Below are 17,233 nucleotides of genomic sequence, written 5' to 3' on the forward strand. Positions count from 1 at the left end.
TCACCCTGTGAGCCCTGGGCTATACGTTGGTTACCTACCACAGTTGGCACAGGCATCCTGACATTCAATATACAGGTATGTGCACTTGTGTTTCACTGGCTAGGGGATCACAGAGCACAGAGGCCTTTTACATCTCTTATCACCCAAAGTATGTGGCTCAGCACCATGCTTATAGGACACTCTCAATACATTTTTTGACAGTGATGGCAAAAGATTGGATTTCCACACCCAGGTCTTTCCCTGGTTTGTTCAGAGCCTGGAGTATTTATTTACCCTCACTCCTCAAAATGGACCAATTCATTCTTGTCATAAACGTAAGGTTTGCGGGACTTATTCTGGCAATTACTTAAGGCTATCATTCATTCTGCAGAAATCGCTTTGTAAATCAGCTTGATTATTTGGCTCAGTTTATATTTGAAAATTTTGATATGGAGGAATTCATTGCCCAACCAAAGACATACGCCCTATTCAAATGCACAGACAAATGCAGACCTCAGAAAACGAAACAAATGCACTCCCTATACTGTTCCTTTAGATCACTGGTCTCCGATTCCAAGCTTTAGAGGAAATAATGAAATGTCAGCCCTCGCATGCCACAAAATTCAAATCACAATGAAAAAGAGGGAAAGGCTCTTTGCCGTTTGCTTCAATATATACAGAACACAAAACAGTGATTTGGACACCAGCAATTTATGACGAGGCAAGGAAACAAACAAACAACAAACACAAATCCACAGGTGGGTTTATTTTTTAAAGTCCCTTCACAACAGCAGCAAACAGCCTTGGGCAGCAGGAAACCTTCAGACCCGCTTCTCATCCTGCGTTGAGTCCTGGAGGCGGGAACGTGGCTGGTTGAGGTTCAAAGATCTGCGCTCTAATTACCAGCATAATTAGAATAAGAACATGTTGCTCACTCCAGAGGGGCCCGCCCCGCGCCTCTGCTGCTCTGGGAGAAAGCGTGTTTAAGAATTCCCATGGAGTTGCATGGGAGGAAAGCGACCCCACGCTGAGCTGCCAACGTGGTTGTTAGCGCGCCCCGTGTAATTTCGTGCGGCTGTTTTGAATGTGCTAACGAGGCACGTTATTCTTAGCCGCGTCAGGGAGGGGATCAGATTCCTGCACAGTTGCGCTGCTGGCGGAAGTGACTTGTTTTCTAACGACCCTCGTGACAGCCAGAGAATGTCCGTTTCTCGGAGCGCAGCACAGCCTGTCCCATCGAGAAGCCTCGGGTGACGGGCCCGGTGGGCGCCCGGAGGCCGCTGGAGGGCTGTGGGAGGGACGGTGGCTCCCCACTCCCGTGACGAAGGGCAGGCAAACCAGAAGCCTCTTTTGAGAGCCGTTTGGGATTGAGATGAATAAGCCACAGCGAGTGGTTAGAAGTAGGTTAGGAAGAAGGGGAGGTAAGAAAGCCGAGTAGGGTTCTGGGCCGGAGACGTTCACTGAGACAGGAACCTTGGGGGAGATGCGGTGTCTCCCTGGCGTCTCGGTGCAAATGCCCAGAGAGCGGCTGGAACCCCTCGAGGCTGGAGCACGGGGACGCCGGCCTGGGGTGTAGGTCTGGGAGCAGTCGGCCGTCAGGTAGTTCACGGACACCACGAGTCTGGAGGGGCAGCCCGAGCTGTTGGGGGGTGGCCGTGCTGTGGAGGGAGAAGGGTCTGGTTCCGCCCCAGGGGCTGGGAGCAGTGACAGTGAGGGAGTGGGAAGGGAGGGGACCACAGAGAAGGCCAGGGAGGGAGTTGGGGGGCCGGGGACCCCAGCCCTGGAGCCATGGGCGCAGGAGAACCATCTGCCGGGGGCCTGAGGGACTGAGTAGCACCCACTGGGAGTCATCACCGCGGGTTCCGGGCAAGGCTGGCTCACGGGCAGGGAGAGGAAGCAGACCTGGGTGACTGGAAGAGCAGGAAAAGTGAGAAGTCGGGGAGAGGGGGTGGTAGCAGGAGGGTCTTAGGAGCAGGAAAAGACTTTACAGAACACCCCAGGGGAGACTTAGGAAGAGGAAATCCGGAGGCCTGGGACTCGGTGGGGCTCCTGAAGGGCGTGCACCTTCTCCAGCTTCCCAGACACCGTGACAAAAGACATCATTCTACGCTGCACAAAAGCAGCCAGAGGCGGCCTCTCCCACGCTCCGGAAGCGAAGGGAATGATCTGGCTAGAGAGCAGCACTCCAGGGTGACTCCGTCCTGCTGCCTAGCCGGCCTCCGGCACTCGCCCGTGGGCCACTCCGGGCAGATCATCTGACTCTGAACATCAGTCTCTTCATCTCTAAATGAGGGTGCTGGCCGTGTGGATCCGCAGGTGTATCCTGAGGTTTGACACGTACAAAAAGCTTAGGACAGTAAATACTAATAGGCTGTTGCAAAATAAATTGCGTTTTTGTCACTAAAAAAAAGTAGCAAAACCCGCAATTACTTTTCCACCAACCTAATATTAAATGTGAGTGACTGGGTCCACTTGATGCAGCTTTCTGATCCCTGCTCAACCTGCGACCAGCTTCTAGGAGGACAGGAGTGGCCTGTGGCCGTGGGTCTTAAGGGCAGGAGAACAACAGAGAGATGTTTCTGGCCCCTCTTGTGTGAAATGAAGACTTTTTAATGTGAATTTAGAAGTAAGTCTTGGGAGCAAAAACAAAATCAGACCCTGGAGAATGGCAGAAACTCCAAAGGAGATGAATGCCGGAGAACCCCAGGCGAAGTTAAATCAACTCGACAGAAGAGCACAGACATGTGATGGGGCACCAGGTGGGGGTGACAGGAGGGCACAAGCTGCCTTCTGGGGTGATGGAATGCTCTGTAGCTTGCTCAGGATGTGGGGTACTCACAAACGAGCACTGGTCAGAACTCATTGAATGGTAGCACTTGAGATCTGACCAGTTCAATACACGCTCACTGGACCTCACTCTAAAAAAGGAAAAGGAGAAAAAAAAAAAGAGTTAGAAACTAAGGGCTAGAGGAAATATGTGACAGACGAGGAAAGGCTTCTGTAAGCAGAATGTGTCTTTTTCATGGGGAAATATGAACGATATGTCTATACACATGTGCACGTATGAACATGAATCTGTGAATGTGCACACACATGCATACACATGTACATGCACACATATGCACAAATGCATGTGTGTACACCCACGTGGGAGCGTATACACATGTACATGAACATGTATGCACAAATGCATGTGTGTACACCCACGTAGGAGCATATACATAAGTACATACACATGTACACACAAATGCATGTGTGTACACCTGTGTGGGAGCATATACATATGTACATGCACAAATACATGTGTGTACACCCACGTGGGAGCGTATACAGATGTACATGCACATGTACGCACAAATGCATGTGTGTACACCCGCGTGGGAGTGTATATATATGTACATGCACAAATGCATGTGTGTGTGTACACCTGCGTGGGAGCATATACATATGTACATGCACAAATGCATGTGTGTACACCATGTGGGAGTATATACAGATGTACATGCACAAATGCATCTGTGTACACCCACGTGGGAGCATATACATATGTACATGCACAAATACATGTGTGTACACCCACGTGGGAACGTATACAGATGTACATGCACATGTACGCACAAATGCATGTGTGTACACCCGCGTGGGAGTGTATATATATGTACATGCACAAATGCATGTGTGTGTGTACACCTGCGTGGGAGCATATACATATGTACATGCACAAATGCATGTGTGTGCACCCGCATGAGAGCATATACATATGTACATGCACAAATGCATGTGTGTACACCATGTGGGAGTATATACAGATGTACATGCACAAATGCATCTGTGTACACCCACGTGGGAGCATATACATATGTACATGCACAAATACATGTGTGTACACCCACGTGGGAGCGTATACAGATGTACATGCACATGTACGCACAAATGCATGTGTGTACACCCACGTGGGAGTGTATATATATGTACATGCACAAATGCATGTGTGTGTGTACACCTGCGTGGGAGCATATACATATGTACATGCACAAATGCATGTGTGTGCACCCGCATGAGAGCATATACATATGTACATGCACAAATGCATGTGTGTACACCATGTGGGAGTATATACAGATGTACATGCACAAATGCATCTGTGTACACCCACGTGGGAGCATATACATATGTACATGCAAAAATACATGGGTGTACACCCGCATGGGAGCGTATACATAAACCCTAACATGTACATGCACACGTATGCACAAATACATGTGTGTACACCCATGTGGGAGTGTATACAGATGTACATGCACATGAATGCACAAATGCATATGTGTACTGTGTGTACACCCACATGGGAGCATATACATATGTATACATATGCACATGAATACACACATGTGCATTTATCCACACATACATGTACACACACGTGCATGCATATGTATAAACCCAACACACGCAGATGAAAGTGAAAGAGGACACAGAAAAGTGAATCTGGGCTTTTGCCAACTCACACTTCTACTTGAACAAGTCAACAGGTGGTCCCTGCCCAGTGCACATCAAAAAGGCCTGTGCATCCTTCACGGTCCACCCTCTGCACGGACACTTGGCATTTCCCAACAGAGCCGGGGCCCGTCGGAAACGTGGGTTGGGTTCAGAGGTCGGTTGCCATGGCATCCTGCCGCATTCCAGCTGCTGGTCTCGCACGTAGCCGTCTAACTTCCCCACACATCAGTCATCCTTCTACAGCTACAGACGAGCAGAGCAAAGAGAGAACACATGTGTAAGGCACTTATCCTGCACCCAAAACAGACAGGTGCTCACTACGGGATGGTTCACACCATCTCCGTCATCATTATCACCGTCATCGTCACCTCATCATCATCGCCATCACCATAAGGGGAACAGCTCTGCCTTCTCCAGGATCTCTTCCTTAGCCATGATCTGTCTTTGGAACCCTAATGGAACAGAGGAAGGCAGCATTACAAAAGCAGACTCCAGGCCCCACACAGTGGGCAGGCCCCGTTCCCAGTGGGCCCTCAGCTCCGAGAGCAGGAGGCTGGGAAGGCTTGTGCTGGGTACAGGGCCAGGTGGGTCCTGCACGTGTGAATGGGCACAGAGGTGGGAAAGGCATCTAGGGTGGGAGGAGCCACACACACAAAGGCTCTGAGCTAGGAAAGGGCAGACGGCTAGCGGAGTTCACGTGGAGGCCTCTGGGTGTTGCGGCTGGTGCCAGCTTGGGCACCCTGTGTCAGTCCTGAACAGAGGAGACATGCTCCCTGTCTGCTTTAGTCCATTCTCACACTGCTGGAAAGAACGGTCCGAGACTGGGTAATTTATAAACAAAGGAGGTTTAATCGACACAGTTCCGCATGGCTGGGGAGGCCTCAGGGAACTTACAATGATGGCACAAGGGGAAGCAGGCACATCTCACCCTGTGGCAGGTGAGAGAGAGCATGTGAAGGAGGAACTGTATAAAACCATCGGATCTGATGAGAACTCACTATCACAAGGACAGCATGGGGGAAACCACCCCCAAACGGAGGAGCCATTTGAACATGTCCAGGCTCTCTGAGGAAGTCACACCCAGAATCTGAGCACCTTTATAAGGATGGAGGCCAAGGTTCCAGCTCTACCCAGTTTCTGTGCTGAAATCTAGCCTCCAATGCCGTAGTATTGAGAGGTGGAGCTTTGGGAGGGGATTAGGTCAGGAGGACAGAGCCTGCATAAATGGGATTAATGACTTATAAAAGAGGCACCACTCACAAAGCAGAAAAAGCCCTTATCAGACACGGAATCTGCCAGCACCTTGATCTTGGACTTCTCAGCTTCTAGAATGGTGAGCAACACGTTTCTGGTGTTTAACAATCACTCAGTCTGAGATGTTTTGTTATTGCAGCTTCAGCAAAGTAAGGTAGTCACTAGCAAGCCCAGGCTGCAGGATGCCCTCTGTACGAGCCAGGTGCCTGCTCCCTGAGCCCCAGAGTGTAGCCGTGGCAGCTGTGCCCACGTGGCCTCAGCCCCTGTGGCGTGATGGAGTTGGGGAGATTATGCTTCCTGGGCTCCTCACTCCCAGGAGAAAGAAGGAGGGCCAGGATAGACATGCCCAGCGTTCCTCCCAGATGCACCAGGTCAGGCCCCCACCTCCCTGGGGTAGAGGGAGGCCTGAGTTACAGTGGGAGCCTCCTTCAGGGGAGGGCCATCCCCTCAGGAAAGAGAAACCTAAGATGTGGTTAGTGGTGAATTAGGAGGTGGGTGGAGGACGTGTGTCCAAAAGCCCTCAGGCCAGATAGCAAGTCCCGTGCTGGAGAGAGTGAGAGGGGTCCCCACGGTTGGGCCCAGAAAACGGGGTACAGTACAAGAGGGAACACAACAGCCAGGGGAGGGCCATGCAGGGGACTCTGCTCTGATTTGGCCTCTGGGCGTGTTTCACAAGGAAACTCATCACGTTTTTAAACAACTTCTGTGGAAGACGTGGAGGAGGGCTGTGGGTAGGCCATCTCCATAGACAGATTGGGGAATTTTGTAAGGGTCAGCGAGACAGGATGGCACCCTCGCTGCTCCAGGATCTAGTGGCGGCTTGAGAAGGAGGTCGAGGGGACGGACAGCTAGGTGCTGAGCCACAGAGAAGGGGAGTGACTTCGGGAGGAGCAGGGACAGACCTCAGGCAGCAGGAAGCTCTGGAGTGATTTGGGACGGCAGCTCTGAGATGCCTGGGAGCTCCAGCAGGAACCCAGTGGGGACATCCATGCTTTGAGACAGCAACTCTGTGCTTCCTTCAGCTGCACCAGAAACTGATTCTAAAATGTTGAGATTTTCCCTTCTGAAGCCCAATTTTTATTATTCTTATTTTATTTTTATTTTTTTGAGACAGTCTCGCTCTGTCACCCAGGCTGGAGTGCAATGGTGCTATCTCAGCTCACTGCAACCTGCGCCTCCCAGTTCAAGTGATTCTTTGATTCTTCTGCCTCAGCCTCCTAAGTAGCTGGGAATTACAGGCATGTACCACCACACCTGGCTAATTTTTGTATTTTTAATAGAGATGGGGTTTCACCATGTTGGCCATGCTGGTCTCGAACTCCTGACCCCAGGTGATCTGCCCGCCTCATCCTCCCAAAAGTGCTAGGATTACAGGCATAAGCCACCCCACCTGGCCAAAAGCAACCCTGAAGCCCAATTTTTAAATGACATTAAAAGTGTATCACAAAAGTCAAATAGGCGTATAAAAAAGATGCTCTGCATAATAAGATAGCTGGATCTAAAAAACAAAAATTGAACAGTTTAAGACAGGAGGGAACTGGCTCCCATGAGGGCGTTAGGTTGGACAAATTCCCTCTGAGCATGTCCTGCTGCCGTGATCACACAGTTGCGGGCTCACAGGGGACTGCTCCTTGCTCTGGGACATGGCCGAGAGTTCAGATTCACCACTATAAATAGTAACACTGAAAAACTCCATCTGAACCTTAGAACCCACCTTTGAGCCAGGTTTCAGCCAATTTATCTCATTCTGCAATTTCACCGTGAGTCACACTGCATATTCCACGGATAAATCTCAGAGTGTAAACATCTGCTTTGGCATCCTTGGACAGAATGCAGACGCAGGCACACCAAAGCTCGGGTCTCATCCTACGCCGGAAAAGATGGGGAAAGAATACAAAGTGGCATATGTGGTATTTAGTTTGGGGTCAAGGACAGTTGCTAAGTGAATCAACATCACACACAAAACACAGCCCACCCACATCCCAGTGGCAACCCGGGCCTCCCCATGCTGCTGTCCCTGCCCAGGCTAATCACAGCAAAGGGTTGGCGTATCCCAGTGGCAACCCGGCCCCCCCCCCCCCCCCGCCCCACTGCCGCCGTCCTTGCCCGGGCTGATCACGACAAGGGTTGGCATATCCCAGTGGCAACCCGGGCCCCTCCACTGCCACCGTCCCTGCCCAGGCTAATCACAACAAGGGCTGGCGTATCCCAGTGGCAACCTGACCCCCCCCAACTACCGCCATCCCTGCCTGGGCTAATCACGACAAGGGTTGGCATATCCCAGAGGCAATCCGGGCCCCCCCCACTGCCACCGTCCCTGCCTGGGCTAATCACAGCAAAGGGTTGATGTCACTGGAATGCACTCTTATGTTCATGCTGATTTATCTATCCAAGTGGTCGGCCATTGTTATCATCGGGTTCCTTTCTTGGTTGGTTAAATCTAGAGTGGCCAGAGGGGCTTAGTTTTTAATTGCCCTCACTGATGTACTTTGGAGCACACCTTCTGTGACCTCCATGTCAGCCTGGCAATCAGAAATGCTTTTTGTCCCTGAACAGCGACAGGTGCACTGTGTATGGGAGAAAAATGACTAGAATGTGGCATGTTCCTCCAAAGCCAACCCTGACTGGCGGCATGCGGCATGGCGCTGCAAGGTGCTACGTCACTCTTGCTCAACTGCCTTTTGTACCTTTCAGGTGGACATGGACTCCATGGAAGCCTGAGCCACCAGGGGCTTCCCTGGGGCAGCACTGCTTCGCGTAGGCTCACGAGAAACTCCCAGGGTTCCTGGGTAAGGAAGACACAGCAAGAGCTGGCCTCTGCCGCATCTGCCTTTGTCACCAGAAGCCCATCTTTAGGGCACCTCTCTCTCCGCTGCTTGAGTTTTAGGGTCTTGCCATAAAACTTCATTAAGGCCCCCCAGGCGAGGCTCAAAGCACCCTGCCCCGCGTAGGAAAAGGTTCAGAGCACATAGAGAAAAGAGCAAGGTTGCACCCCAAAAGAATGACAGGCGGGGAGACAAATGCTGGCTCAGCCAGCCTGACTCCATTCCCTGGGTGGCCGAGAGGGATGTACGATGGGTCTTGTGAGGGTGGAAGGTGCCTGCCTCGCCCGAGGGACGCTGTGCCCATGCCCCTGCTGCCAGTTCACCCAAAGCAGTTGACGTTTTTAAACGAGCGCGAAGTCTCTGCTCTTCAGAGTGTGACGGGCTGCCCCTGTCTGCAGAAGCTGTCCCCGAATAGGCTTTCTCTGAGCTTGTTACCGTGGAGGGCTGGGCCCGGTTTCTAATCGCCCCCTTCACCGGGCTGCCTGCCGCTGGCTGCGGAAAGTGTGGGTTTGGCTGCATGATGGCCTCGTAATGGCTGTGGTGACGCCCTCTGCGTCTTCTCCCAGCGCCAGCCTTTCAACAGAGCAGCACATTATGCCTGGATAAGACTCAAAGAGCAGCTTAATATCAGGTTCTCTGGGGCTGTAATCATCAGTTCAGGATGGAGCAGACACAGCCGCAGCAAGGCCTCTGTGCAGCCCCTGGCTTAAAACACATCAATGCATCCGTGGGCACTTTTGTGAGTTAAAGCTCAACTTACACATCTGCCTGTATCCATAGGAAATGAATGAAAATAAACAAACAAATTCCTTGCATTCAACGCAGCGTAAGAAAAATCACATCCTGTTCCCCAGTAGCTGAGGAAAGCCGGCTCACGAGAGCATACAGGGAGAAGAGGCCAGCATTGTGTGGCTGCCAGCAAAGCTCACTTGTATGTCAAATGCAGCGCTTTTCTTAGCCCATTATGTAATGTTTTTTTTTTCTCGAACACTCCTGTGTCTACGGGGATCTCCTGTTTTTATTGTTTTGGGATGAGATTTAAAAAACACCATTTAATGTGGCCTGTGTGCTCTTGTTCATTAAACCAAAAAGAAGCCCTGGATCACGGCACAGGAGACGCTCCTCCCCGTTCTCTAGAGATGCGCCCTCATGGGGAAACCCTCTTTTCTCATTATTTTTGATGGTGTTCTCTAACAAGACGATCTGGAGGAAAGTCCGTGTTCACAGGACACATTCCTGCAACGTGGCTTGGAGGGCCCACACCAGGGTTTGGCTCATCCATGTCGCAAACTAGAGGGGAGGAGGGTGCTGGCTATTTCCCATCTGCAGTCTCAGTTTCCCCACCAGAGGATTGGAGGGAATACTTGGGTGGGCTGTGATACATTCCCAGCACGAACCCCCCAGCGTTGGCATTGGAGTCGGAGGTTTGGGCATAGTCGCCAACATCGCACTTACTTCCATGCCAGCACCAAGTCTGCGGCTCCCCAGGCCACTCTCACTTCTGACCACAAGTTCAAGGCTCCCACAGCCTCTCTGGGGTCCGTAGTTCACTAGAACGACTCGCAGAACTCAGAAAAGCTCTGTCCTCACCACTGCAGCTCTACCACCGAGGCCACGCTGAGGACTCGCCAGCGGAGACGCATCCAGGGCCGGTCGAGACTGGGAGGGTCCCAACATGGGGTTCCCGGGCCCTCTCCCTGTGGAAGGGGGCAGGGGGCACTTCCCCTCCCGCACGTCTGCGAGTTCTCACCGGGGCCTCCTTCTGTAGGGATCACTGCCCAGGTGATGAGCGCCTTCTCAAGCGTCCTCCCTTTTGGGAGGTCAAAGGTCGGCTATACCATGCGGCCCCACCCTGTAATTGCATAGTTGGCCTTTCTGGTGTGGCCAGCCCCATGCAGACCCTAAGATGCCTAGGGACCTCCTTGAGTAACAAATTCCCATCACTCGGGAAATTCCGCAGGCTTAGATGTTACCTCCTAGGAACCCAGGACAAAGACCAGGCACATTTCTTACTATGCAACAATAATGGTAAGCTATGGCAGGAGTGTCATGAGGATGAAGTGGGAAGATGCAGGTCAAGCATGAGTGGCGGGGCCTGTGATCCATGCTTTGTGTACTGAGTGAGTGCTTAATAAACGTTAGCTAGTGTCGTCAGCACCATCGCTACATCATCACGCTCCTGAGTCCAAACCCAAGCCAGTCCAAGCCCAACAACACCTTCAGTTAAGGTTCCAGCAAACTTACACGACAGGGTCCATTTGATAAATTCTCTATAAACCTATCCATAAATTATCATTTCTGTATGAGCTAAGACATAGGCAAACAATTTTTGTCAATGTTTAAAATTTTCACTGCTTCTCAGAAAAATAGTAGGTCAGAATCTTAAACTGTATTTTACTTAATCACACACAAATAATGTGGTATTCTGGTGTATTTTATGGAAGATTGATTAGCACTAAAGACTCACAGGCAAACGAATAAATGCAAATCATTTTTACACTCATCTGTAATTTTATCCTGCCAGTGCTACTTTGAAATTAGCATTCTTGTCCACAGTTTCTAAGTAATGATTCTGATGAGCCTCAGAGAGGGGATGTGACTACCCAAGTTCATAAAGCTGGTCAGCGATGAAACATTTCAGCAAAACCACAGAGTTATTGAATAGGAAGAAGTATACGTGGTGGCCTCTGGTTCGAGGTATCCAGCGCTGTCCTCGGGTGGGGGAGAATCAGTGTCACCTCCCATCCAGCACGAGGCTTGCCCTGCTCCAGAGCGGGGTGTGGGGGTGCGTGTTCTGTTGCTCCAGCACTTACACGGGTAAGGCGAGGTACCAAGACTCATTTCAGGTACCAAAGCAGATCAGGGGACAGACTGAAATTCTGTAGAAATTTCACATTAGGTGGTCAAGAACTAGTGAAATGATTCACTTGCATTAAGGCTATACAGTTTCACTAGGTGGTGTGCTTGATAAATATCTTGCAACCGGCTCTCCAGAAAGCAGAAAGAGAGCTTCCTTACAGTGTGCCAGTGCCCATGGTGTAAATGCACTTACCGTGGCAGATTCCAGAAAGCAGAAGGAGCTGACTCACAGCATGACAATGCCCATGGTGTAAATGCCCTTACCATGGCAGATTCCAGAAAGCAGAGCTGACTCACAGCATGCCAATGTCCATGGTGCAAATACCCTCACCGTAGCAGATTCCAGAAAGCAGAGCTGACTCACAGCATGCCAATGTCCATGGTGCAAATACCCTCACCGTGGCAGATTCCAGAAAGCAGAAAGAGAGCTGCCTTGCAGCGTGCCAATGTCCCTGGTGCAATCCCCTCACCGTGGCAGATTCCAGCCCCCCTATGCAACGTTGCTGAATGCAGACTTGGGAAAAGACGTGCACGTCAGTCCTTGCAAGACGCTCAGCACACCACTGGTTTCAGTTTGGGGCTCCTACCCCTCACGACGATTTTGAATCTTGATTTTGTCATCAATCATGTTTATGTTAGTTACCTGCCCAAGTCACCTTTAGTGTTGTGAGGGTGCCCTATGGATAGGATGGTGAGTGGGCAGACTGAAGGCAGTCTTAGGGCACCCTGTAGGGCCCTCCTGGGCACATGTCACCTTATCTACTTTGAGCAAAATTCTTTGCTCAATGTAAGTCTCCCTACCTATATTCTTACCTAAATCATATTTCTCTACTTTCAATGTTAAATAAAAAATAAATAATTACGCTTCGGGCATTTTCCAGTCAGCAAACCTCCATTTCATTCTGACACTGGTCTCATCTATCTCTCTCACAGCTTGGGTCTTCTGCAGATGTGTAAGAATGCCCTGTAGCCAAATTTGATGTGGCCAAATGTTGTGTTCCCAAGTTTAGGAAGGGCGGGGCTAGCTTTATAGCAATGCATGGAGAATAAAAGTTTGTGCTGACTGAGTTACAAAAACCAGGTTAATAGAACTTTGGAGAAGCAGAACTTTGGTGGAGGATATTGAGGTGTGTGAATAAAGGCATGAGAGGGTCTGAAAGATGTTGCTGAGGGAAAATAGCAAGATGTGACTGGGCTTTAGAGGGAGGGCATGGAGGGGGAGTGGAGTGTCGGAAAGGACCCCAGACCTAGAGCCTGGGAGCGGGGAACCTGGTGAGACCAGGCTGGAGGTCATGATCCACAGTAAGCAACAAGAAAGCAGCGCCCAACAAGGCAGCCGTGGAGAGCCAAGGGCTGCCATCAGCCTCTTCATCACCCTTGGGGTGAAGGCAGAGGAAGAAGCAGCCTGTGGGAAGCGTGTGGTAAAAACCTAGCAGAGGCTCCAACTAACCCAAAGCGCATCGTAAAATATCATAAGACCAGGATGCCATGGGGGAAATCTACAAAAGACTGTTGTTTCAAAAAAGAGAATCTTTTATGCAACAACCAGGAGACCACAGGCTTTCCCAGCCCTGCGTTTGAAGGTTTCTGCGGGAATTTCACCTTGTTTTCATCTGGTGTGCTGTCTGTGCATTTGGCAATGATGCCACCCGCATGTATCTGTGTGGCAGCAAAATCCAGGCCAGGCCTTCCATCATTTTCCTGCCAGAAGCCCGCAGAGCCCGCTACAGCCCAGCGCCAGCTCAGCACCTCCCGGCAGGCCCTGGAGGCCACCCATGCCACCCCACGGCTAATTGGCTGCCGCTGGTGCTGCCAGAAGTCAGGAGCAATGTGGCCACCACTGCCCCCCACTTCCTCCATCAGTATTTTAGCATCTTTTCTCTGCCAGCCCAACTCACAGGCGTGCCACATGCATTCACCTGCAGGAGCAGTTTAGATATTCTGCTGTTTAATAGCCTTCGCACTTATGCAGACCCGGGAGCAGGACTGCGTGGTTGAATACAGTGACAAAGCCCAGGGACAGGACGCGTTGCAGGTCAGCCGCTCGCAGCTGCTGGGTGGGGTGGTGTCCACTCTTACCGGCCTTGGTTCCATTGGAAACCTGATCGTATCTAGATAATGCGGTGCCGCTGGGCTCCAAGAAGCTTCCTGCCTTTTAAAGCATTTTTCTTGTGAAGCCCATCGTGACATGACAAATAAGCAGTCCATGTACCTTCCTATGTTCACAGAGAGTTCCCGGCAGGGGATGTGGCTTCTGTGGCTCAGGTTAGAACCGAGCCTCTGTCCCTGTCTGTCTGTGTTCTAGCTCACCGTGGTTTCGCAGACTTAAAACAGTGGACTAGCAAGGCGGGAGGAGCACGTGTTTGGAGTGTGGCCCCCGCGTCCCCGCCCCCTTCTGTGTCCCCGCCCCCTTCTGCATCCCCGCCCCCTTCTGCGTCCCTGCCCCCTCCACCCTCAGTGACTGTCACTTTCTCTCTCAAGCTGCCCTCTCACTCCTGTGTGCCAGTGAAGGCAGGGTCAGAGCTCTGCTCACAGCTCTGACACTTCAGTGGCTTCACGTGACACAAGTTTTATTTGTCCTTACTTCGCAGTGCCCTATGTTGGTTTTTGGGGTGGAAGACAGACCCTACTCCGTTCCGTGGTTCAGAGACTGTTGGCTGGAACTCAGCCTCATAGCTGCACTGATGGTGGCTTAGGCACGTGAAGTCACCGGTGGGCCAGGAAGATGGTGGATGCGTGTCATGAGCATCAAGCCAGCCTCTGACTCTCCTGAGACTTACGAAGAAAAATGCAATTGCTTCACAGTCCACGTTCTAAAAACCTTAATTTTTTATTTGTATTATTTTTTGTTTGTTTGTTTTTGAGACAGAGTCTCAGTCTTGTCACCCAAGCTGGAGTATCAAGCCAGCCTCTGACTCTCCTGAGACTTACAAAGAAAAATGCAGTTGCTTCACAGTCCACATTCTAAAAACCTTTTATTTTATTTTTTATTTGTATTATTTTTTGTTTGTTTGTTTTTGAGACAGAGTCTCAGTCTTGTCACCCAAGCTGGAGTGCAGTGGTGTGATCTTGGCCCACTGCAACCACCACCTCCCAGGTTCAGGTGGTTCTCCTGCCTCAGCCTCCAGAGTAGCTGGGATTACAGGCGCGTGCCGCCACACCTGGCTAATTTCTGTATTTTTAGTAGAGATGGGGATTTGCTGTGTTGGCCAGGCTGGTCTCAAACTCCTGACCTCAGGTGAACCACCTGCCTTGGCCTCCCACAGTGTTGGGATTACAGACATGAGCCCCCATGCCAGGCCCATAGTCCACATTCTTATTTGGGATGGGAAGCAGTGGTTTAAATTTTAAAGACTCCAAATCTACCACCTCATAATCAGTTGGGAGCAGGCAGTGCCTGGCCGCTATGCACCTGGAGCACTTCCAGGCACCGACGCTGCTGCACACTTTATGATCTCTTTGTGGCCATGTTGAGCGGATTGAAATGGAAGATATTCCCTAAAATCAGAATCATAAAAATCTGCAATGAGATTTCCAGTTTTGATCCTGGTCCCAGGGCAACATTGTACTTAACTTTGAGACTTAGCTCTCATGTTACTTCCCTCTGAAGCCTCCCCAGCTCTTTTCTTGCTTTCCTCAAGCTCAGTGTCTGGGTTCCCACATTTTCCTAATGACCTGCGAATCCCCATGGATCCCAGATCTGGGCTGTGCTGTCCCTGATGTTTCTCTTCCCACAACGCGCGCCCTCGGGACCGTGGCTGCCCTGTCTGCACTTGGAGCAAGCACCGTGTACACCGTTGGTGCTCAGTCGATGCCTATGAAATGGACCCAGGTCACGGCCTCCAATACAGCTACACAGAATGGGACTGGAGACCTGAAATGCTGCCTGTGCCTCGTGGCTTCTGTCAGAGGGGTCATTACCAAGGAAATGGAGAGGGGCTCGGTTCTTAACCCTAGTTCGCATATTTCTCAATTTTTGAGAAAACAGTTCTTCAAATTCTGCCTGTGTCTCTTTTCCTTTTTTCTTTTTCATGTTTAATGTTTGTGGGTACATGAGATATTTTGATACAGGCATATAACGTGTAATAATCATGTCTCTTTTCTAATGGACAAATGAGCTTCTGTTCTCTTGGGGCTGTTATTAGGGAGCATAATTCTTCCCTGAAAGGACAGGGCTAATGTCAGGCACTGAGGAACGGGCAGAGGCTCCAGGGACAGAAAGCGTGGAGCGGGGCGGAAGCCTCAGCCCAGGGAAAGAGAGCCCCTTCCTCTGCCTGGCTGTGCTCTTGGAGGCTTAACCCCAAGGCTACAGGGACCCTGGTGGTGCAGAAGGAGAGGCTTCTACTCCAGGACAGGGGCCTACCCAGTGGAAGGGGGCTGGCACCAGGTGCCTCCAGGAAGGTCACATCTGAGGAGTCGTGGCTGGTGTCTCTTCTCTGAAGTTCTGTCACCCTGAGCCTGCAGGGAAGTCATGTGAACACAACAGCCTGACCTCCTGGGAGCTCTGGGAAGTCCAGGGGTCTGAACCTTGCTTGATCTGGAGATATAAGAGGGAGAGGCTCCTGGGGCCCAGGGGTGTTGATGGCTTGATGGGTGAGAAGCGCAAGTGGGGAGAGTTTGAGAAGTGAAGACGCTCCCTGCATGGTAGGACAGTGGACGAAGCTCGCGTATTCAACCTGGCCGCTGTCTTCATGGAGCAAAGGGACTGATTCCTTTTTAAGCATAAGTAGATGTCCAAGATGGCATCTGGCAACAGATTCTTTCTTCTCTGTGCACTAAGAGTGGAGATTTCTTTGATCTCAAAAAGAGGAATTAAAAAGTAGCAAACATTCATACCTTCTCTTGGCAAGATATAAAATGTTGCAGACATACACCATAAGATGTAAAATACATTCTGTAAAATATAAAATGTGTGCATTAGTTACTTTTGTACATGGGCATTACACATATACACACACATTCCCTCCAAGGAGTGAATGAATAGCGTCTTCTGATTCCTCTGGAGCAGCATAGAATGTGGTTTGGAAAATGCTGTCTTGACCCAGTTTGGAGGTCCTGGCTAGAGGTAGCCAGGTCCCCTTATTCAGCCCACACCCTGACCGAGGTGGTCAGGTCCCCTTCTTCAGCCCACTCCCTGACCGCCTGCTTATTGGGTCACCCTCCGGGCCACTATCTGTCTGAGCTGATCACACTGGGGCAGGTGCCAGACAGCTAGAGACAGCCCCGGTGCCACAGGGCCTGCCAGAATTATTCAAACCAGTCAATCCTAAGCCTGCCTTCCCTGCCCCGGAAACGGCCATAAAGGCTGGTAGATAGAGGCTCCTGCCACAGCCCGTCTCCCTCCCGAATCACTTGAACCTGGGGAGGCAGAGTTGGAGTGAGCGGAAATTGTACCACCGCACTCCAGCCTGGGCAGCAGAGCACAACTCTATCTCAAAATAATAATAATAATAACAAAACCTATTAAAACACAGTGGTTAATCAACCTGTCTTTTCCCAGATGAAGGATCAAGAAGTCCATTGGCTTCCAGGCCAAGGCTGTGCTGGCATCCCTGACACTGTCCACCCCTGCTCCTCTCCAACCACCGGAGGCGAGGCAAGGCGGGTGGGCACAGCTAGACCCGCAGCAGCCGGGGCAGGGGGCCGTTATCTCGCTCCTAATGGGAAAAGGCTGTGGGTGAACCCCTGGCAGAGCAGCAGCCAGGCGGTGGCTGTGGTGGCCGGGAGAGAGTCTGGACACTCTAATTCGTGTTCTATGCTTGCCTGTGGTTGACCTCGCTTGATTTCTAACTGCAGCCTCTCGGTTTTGCATCCAC

General features: G+C 51.0%; 1 protein-coding gene and 1 long non-coding RNA gene across 4 annotated transcripts in view; both read left to right on the top strand.

The window, feature by feature from the left end:
• LOC101129018 (collagen, type I, alpha 1b-like) overlaps nt 1–17,233 on the top strand; it is a 719,603-nt gene that overhangs the window by 500,149 nt on the left and 202,221 nt on the right. The window lies entirely within an intron of this gene.
• LOC134757093 (uncharacterized) lies at nt 1,045–9,617 on the top strand. The gene is made up of 3 exons (XR_010130704.1): nt 1,045–1,229; nt 8,428–8,522; nt 9,339–9,617. It is a non-coding gene; the product is annotated as an uncharacterized lncRNA (long non-coding RNA).

Source organism: Gorilla gorilla, chromosome 14 (assembly GCF_029281585.2).
Source record: "Gorilla gorilla gorilla isolate KB3781 chromosome 14, NHGRI_mGorGor1-v2.1_pri, whole genome shotgun sequence".
Classification (NCBI taxonomy): domain Eukaryota; kingdom Metazoa; phylum Chordata; class Mammalia; order Primates; family Hominidae; genus Gorilla; species Gorilla gorilla.